Consider the following 7,985-nt stretch of genomic DNA (forward strand, 5'->3'; position numbering starts at 1 on the left):
CACCTTGTCTCAAGTCACCTTGTTTCAAGTTCATAAAATAAATTTGTGATACTGACAACAAATAAATTAATGAAATTAAAAAAAAGGTTTTTCAAATGAGTTTTCAATTGCTTTTATTATTTCCAATAAAAAAAACGCTTTAAAACGAATTCTTATGCAAAACAGGCCAATTTCAGACAAATTTTCTCCAAAATATATTTAGTATAAGTAAGTACAAAAATCCCCAAAGTTGATATTGTTTCTAAATCAGCAACTATGTAAACAGATTGAAAAAAACGATAATTATTAATCCGGAAGAATTACAGCCAACTAAAGTCAAAACACTCAGAGGGATTTCTATAACCGCTAGATGCTGTTCTCTCTCGGCGACATATGTCTTTGATCTAAAAGTACAACTTTCTCCTCAATTTTATAAGAGGTTTTATTAGTAGCAAACCCGGAAAGTACGGCGCGCCAAGTGTTGCAAAAATATTCTATCATACAGAATAATAAAAAAAAAAAACAGAATTTCATAGCCATTTTTTTCCAAAATCAAAATAATATATATGTATCTAGAAATAACAATTAAAAACTAAAATATAAAAAAGAATATTTAAAGAATATGAGAATTGAAAATGCGGGAAATAAAAAAAAAAGGCAGAAGCAACCGTGACGACAAAATAAATCTGAAAAAAAACTTACAAATGAAAAACTACGACGCGCCAAGTGTTGCAAACATATTCTATCATACATAATAATAATAAAAAACAGAATTTCAAAGCCTTCCCAAAATCAAAATAATATATATATCTAGAAATAACCTCTACGTGGCATCGTCTAATTCCGTTATCAATTTTTTTTAGATATCTCAGCCGATTAAGGTGACCCACTAGATACGATATGAAAAGTTAGCAAGTAAATCCACGAATAGTCATAATAAACACAAAATAACAATAACAAATAAAAATTACATTGGTGATTGTGGTTGAATTCCTGAAAAACGATCTTAATGACAGACTACTAGTATATGTACGGTAAACGCACACCTATTGTTGCCATGAGTCAGAGACTGGCTATAACATGTTGTCATCTGGCATATCGTAATTTGTTACCAACATTAGTATGAGGGCCTTTACCGGGAACGAGCTTGTAACCCGAATAACTTTATTGGTTGGAAGATGATTGTTAACTTTATTAATTCACTACATTGGTAGAAATGTTATCAATCTGAACCACGCCTATGGTATTATAATATTTTATATTGGCTGGAATATCCCCGGTAAGTCTAGTAGCTTTAAACGGTGATTTGAACTGAATTGTCTGCACCAGACTGTCAATTCTGCGTTGAGTGGGTGGATGGCGGTGAATGTAAACATAAGGAAGAACTTTGAACTTATTGTTATTGTTACGGACATACGCCCATATTTTAGAATTCATGCTCACTTTTGCAAAAACCACGCCTAGTATTTAACAGTCATGTAGAGTAGCACTCACTTTTGGTGTTCGATGACAGAATATAAAATGAGACAAAATGTAGATGCGAAAACTCGGCATGGTTTAATGCTTAACCAACTGATATAGTAAAAGCTTACTGATGAAAAAAGAATCCTCGAATCTCTTGAATTAGCAGTTTTTATGGGTGTTTTGTGAACAAGAGAGAAAACATGGCTCATTGGCTGAAATTTAATTGTTCTCATTGGTCGAAAGTTATTTAGAAGAATATTTTATAGGAATAGATGAACGAATTAACTACTATAGCGGAATGAAATGCAAATTAAAACAATAAAATCGATTAAACTTGTTCAAACAAGTTCTTACGTATATTGAGGACTGTGTCATTTAAGTGACAATGGAAAATCACAGCGTAAGTATTTCATGTAGAGATGCTTAATTCAGTTGTAAAAACATCAAGTTACGATTTTAAAATGACCATGCCCATATTTTAGAGACAACACCCACTTTTTGAATATAATGTCCATTTATAAATTATAACTCGATGTTTAATTATCTGTTCATTGAAATGTTAAGTTTTCAAGTTCAAAAGTCGCATGGCTACGAAAACCATGAATCAATTGAACAACCTAGAATACGGGACAGTGTGTGGAATATATGGAATATTCTCTAAATTAATTTAAAATTCATACCCAACCTGAATAAAAAAAATGATCTTCAGACGCATCCGAGTCATTACAGAGAATTCCAATGTAATTTTGGCGGGGAGAATATTTGAAGCATCGAGCTTGAATCTATTAATACCACACTTCGTTTGTGATATGAAATGACGGTTTTGAGTCAAGGATTTGTAACTTTCTTTAGAATTTTCTTTTCTTTTGAAATGTCCAAATTGGATTCTACCACAATCTCCCCACGAGTCAATAAACACCATGATTATGATTTCTATTGAATATTTTTTTTTTCAAATGAAGAAAAAGATGTTGAAAGTATGGCTGTATTTTTTTATTTTATAAAAATATATTATTTAAGCTTATCGGTCCTATGATTCTACTGTGCGATTTGTTTATTTGACTATAAGAGCCTGGCGTCAATACGGACAAACTTATTACGTTTTACTGAACTACTAGTACTCTATGCAAGAACGAAATATATTTATATATGGCCGCAGTCACGTAGGGAAATAACGTCCAACTATCTAACATATGATTATATTTAAATAGAGCAATGACGTGTCTAGTAATATTGTAACAATATAAAAATAATACGGCGACAAAGCGTTGGTCGTCACAGAGATCGAATATACTAAATGGAAGGCCGTGACGGAAGGGCGGGTATCCAATGTATATCAAAATAATTATAGAAAACACTGCGTTCAGCACTGTTGTATTGCGCCCTCACAGTAAATTAGTGAAACAAAATTTACTAGTAAAAATATAACTGTCACGTGCTTACTGCCCCCTCCCCAACTACAGCCGTTCCGAAAAACAAAACAATGGTTGGTCATTTGGCCTGTAATATTTTACCTGGAACCGGATATGTCGGACCTCTTTGTGTATATATTAAAAGTCTATCGGGTCCCAAAATCACTTTCTTAAATTTGAATTCAACAAATGAAATTCAGGTTTGCGCCTATAACCATATATTAGTTAATTTGTCACATACTGTGGTAAGCTCTTGTTTATGTTCCTAATCAAATCATGAAATATCGTTTTATGTAGTAGTACTGCAGCTGATGTATTATTTCAGAATTCAAGTTTTATTGCACTCTTTTAAAATATGATTAAAATACTCCCTTCTGGTGTTATTTGCACACGCCTCGTGCGTAAAAGCAAAAACGTTAACATAGAGGGCGGCATATGCAGTAATTGAATTACAATTTACTGTCAGTCACGTGTGTTATAACACTTGGTTCGTGTCAACTTGGTACGTGCTTCTCGATTGGGTGTTCTCTTTGCAATCAGACAATACACCGTCATATATTAATTTTGTGAGTTTTCTGTGATCTTTGATGAATCTAGTCTTCCATCTGACATTTTGTGAAAACGCTCATTCATTGTTATCGTCAAATAATCACCTGCCACTGAGCGATAAATACGATTCCAGCCCCTTACTATGACTCAGCCAGGATAGCATTTCTAAGCCGGTATAGTGTATTGATAGTATAAACGAAATGCGTCACGTGATCCTCGTTTCCATGGAGTCACATTTTCACACCGAACATATCAACACTTGCTGCATAATACCCCCGACAATATAAAAGTTCCTAAAATTATACTGTAAAAGTGTTTCCTTTCACTCATCTGGGGTTTAGAATTCATCGAAAAACGAGCTCTGTTGTAATCGCGCGAATTTAATTTGACGGATTTCATGTTATCACCGAGAATAGCGAAATTAGTCAGGGTTAGTAATATACCTCCATGGTAGTAGTAACAGTTAATTCTCGTATTACTTACTACACATTCACAGCGTCCTATGTTTGTTACGGGCCGCGACATGACATTTCGAGTCATAGCAATTCATTCCATCACCCAAGCTGAGTCTCCTGCGAAACACATATTATTCAGCATTTAGTATTTTAAATTGGAGTACCACTATATCTAACTTTGAATTTGAGACAATACTAGTAAGCCCGGGCGACCGCCACGCATGAAGGCTGTGACCTCCCAAACAAATTGTACCATGAGTGTATTCTGGAAGTGTTGTTTTTGTGAGGACTTACACGGGCATAACAATTTGACTTTCAAGGAGACAAATCACAAATATCATCTCGCGGAGAACAATGTAACACAATTGTCTGGCGTTTTTATGAGTATCACAACAACCCTCAAAGCTACTGAAACTGTACAGTGTTATCAAGGACACCATCAATGGCAAGATAAACTTGTTTTAATGACTTTAGTTAAGATACATCGTCAATATTTGGAAGTAATAACAATACAGTGATCCAAAGTCATACACAAAATGAACTGTAGGATATCAATCTAATCTTCTAGGCGATGTAGGTTTGCAAACAAGCCACACACCACAACTTGGACTATTTTGAATGCTAAGTAAAACAGAGATTTATAGTTATGTGTGGGAGATACGAATGTCATGTATTGTTTTGCCAACAAACGCCAGTCAGTATCCAAGTGATAAGTCTGAACTTGATGTGAACGTATTTGACATGGGATCATGAATAAGCGCCCACTGTTTGTCGATTTTCGCCGAATAAGATGACTCGGAAATATTAGCACGTTCATAACGTAAATATTGACGTGTTTCGTTTCAATTTTCTACTCCGAAAACAAAAGTTTCTTCCCGGTTTAAGCGGCGAATACTCGTTGCTGTTCACAGTTATGTAAACAAAACAATCGTGACACTAAGAGTCTTAACCGATATCTGTCCGAGGCCTGTCTAAAAGTGGCTTTCGCTAAATGACATCAATCGGAAACGTTTGTCAAATCGAACAGAACAAAATATAAATTTCCATAATTTATCATGATAAAAAAACAGAAACACAATAAGCAATTTCATAATCTTCAAAAATGATTTAAGCTAAATTTGAATATAATTTACCACTCCGAAAACACAGTGGAAAAACTGTCCTGTCGCTCACGCGTCAGCGGTGTTCCGGACTCGATGATTGGATGCAACCGTAAATATCGACATAATTTCAACTGCTCCCATTCCTCGTCAGTAACTGTGTTTTCCAGTTTATTTCTGTCTATATGATGCCATGATGTTGGTCTTGGTTTTCTTGGGACGCACTCGTGGATTGGAGGCAGTGTCAGAGGCGGCAGCACTAACTTGTTTTCGCGGGGGAATTCCACGTCGCTGCTAGATATGGAGTGTCGTGGTGTGTTGACATCAACAAGTTTTGTCTGCACCGGTTTCTCGGGTCTATAAACTCGACTGAATCGTCGCTGCATTTCCTCCTTGCGTGAGAGTGACACAACTCGTTTCGTACTTTCCATGCTGGCTCGATCAAGAAACTCCTGTAGTTTGCGCTGAGTTCCTGTTGTTACTTCGTGTTCGACAACAGGGACGTGAGACTTGAGAGGGGTGATTATTAAAGCACTTAAAAGTTCAGCTTCACGGTCTTTGCTGATCAATCCTTGACTGTAGGCAGCTTTCTGTGACGATGCAATCGTACTGGCCGTCACCCCACCAGACCGCTCTTTTACGATTTGGGGAGTGACGATATTGAATGGGCCACTAAAATCTCGAGTATCCTTTTGTTGTGCCTCTGTTCTGAGGGCATTCATACGGACGTCGAGATGATGGCTACGACAAGCGATGCCTTCAGCTTTTATGTTGCATGTGGATGATTTTCCATCGATAGAAGTTATATTCGAAATATTCGAAAGCGGTCTTTTCCCATCTACATTATGCACGACAAATTTTATGTTATGGTTGTTCGCATTGAACCCCTTTCTGAAAATCCCTGTCTGTCGCCTCTGCTCCAAAAGTTCTAAGTTTCTTCTCGTGAAGTTGTGTTGAAGTTTCTCCAGATAGTGTTCTTGTGACCGCAGTTCCTTCTCTAGGTAATTAGAAATTCTCCGATGCCGCATTCGTTCGACTGAATTGCTGATGTTCATTTCACGGGTGGCACATTTCGACATCAGCTCTTCCCTGGGATGTTGAATGCGTCGTGATAAAGTTAGCGACGCTGGCATTTTCACAGTGATATAAAAAAATCTTCTTAACCACACGCGGAAATTAACAGAAATGTCAGTGTGTATTCACTTACGAGGTGATATAGTATTTGGTATATCGTTTCTTTCACCAATTCTTCAAATACGTGAAAACAACCAAGGATGACACGATATTGTCCCGGATGCTGTCTTGGAGGAAATTTACTGGAACCTCGGCGAGGCCCCGGCGCGTCACGCGAAGAAGTTGATAACATTTGGATTCCACGATTATGTTCATAGGGGTGTAAGTGGGTGATTACCGTCAACAAAAATAAAGCATTAAGAACAGTATTTTCCATCGAGATTATTATGCCATGAATAATTCATTTTACCAGCAGAACATGCAAAGATATTCAAAACGAAGATTTTGACTACAAAAATACTAAAATATCCAAATGACGACACAATACTGACATAACTGCATATTATTATTTTTCTGTCAATGAGCCTACACAGGCATAATATTCTTCTTCCTCGTTCCTGTGAAAATTCGGGGATAATGGTATCGCCCATGTTAGTCAGACCACTGGAGATAATATTAATCTTTTTATTTTCTTGGGACAAATCAGAAATAATATGACCTCTCATTCTCTTGGACAACTCGGGGATAATATCATCTTTCGCGTTCTTTGGATCGCTCAGGGATAATATTACCCCATGGGCTTTATTAATAAATAAATAAATAAATAAATAAATAAATAAATAAATAAATAAATAAATAAATAAATAAATAAATAAATAAATAAATAAATAATGAATGAATGAATGAATGAATGAATGAATAAATAAATAAATAAATAAATTAATTAATTAACTGATTAATTAACTAATTTATTTATTTATTTATTTGTTCAATGAACGTTTTAACAGGGGCTCACGAATCTACCAAGAATAGATAGAAGCTTTATAAAACTTTTATACAAATACAAAGCCTTGTAAATAACAATACATATCTTGACGAATAAATTACATAAATTCAAGTCTAAGACTGATGTTAATAATAATACCGGTAGTTAAGATGAAATTTTGTATTTGGTAGTATAGGTCAGTAACAATTTCATACAAATAATTACTGGGTTAGAAAAATCTGTCTGCAATCTATAGACTCAACTAAAAACATTTTGAGCTCTTTATCAATATCCTCACAAATCATACTGCTCTAATAGATCTCGTAAGAGAATGAACATTCTTTCTTCATGGATTTGTTTCATTTTCCTCATGAGAATTTCTCTTACTATGACTCCACGCATGATAATGTTTCTCTGAGTATCAAAAAAAACTATATTTAAACATGAAATGTTCTAATGTATCCTCTTCCTCTTTGCAACATGGACAAATTGTCCCCCATTTTCCTTTTTCATAGGCAAATCCAAGAGTGTACGATCTTGCTTTTAATTTGCTCCCTTAAAATCGGCTATAGAATGTAGATATTTTTCTGGACGTTTGAAGTTGGTTTTAAACTTCCTATAATGGATTAGACTTGTTTTGTTGTGCATATTTTCTTTCCATTCGGTTTCAGTTATTTCTACAACCAGAATTCAGTTTATGTTTATATTTTTCATTGTAGCATCTAAATTTTCTTGTCAGTTCCAGTATAGTCCATCTTATTAGCATGTGTAAAACTAATTTGTGCCCACCTGGAATCATCCATTTCATCATGATATACTCGTTTGTAATATCAGTTTTAATTGAAAATTATAAATATTTATGAAGACGAAGGGAAATGCTTTTTGTTGCGCTGATGTACGAAATAATTCGACCATAGCCGGGTGATCGGTGTTACCTCACCACGTGTCGAAAGCGTAATAGAATCAAACTGTCAGCATTGTAGCATGTATGAATGCTCAATTGTTTGAGTTATGATGACATGTTTGT

The sequence above is a fragment of the Saccoglossus kowalevskii genome, chromosome 10, assembly GCF_978046115.1.
Source record: "Saccoglossus kowalevskii chromosome 10, keSacKowa6.1, whole genome shotgun sequence".
NCBI lineage: Eukaryota > Metazoa > Hemichordata > Enteropneusta > Harrimaniidae > Saccoglossus > Saccoglossus kowalevskii.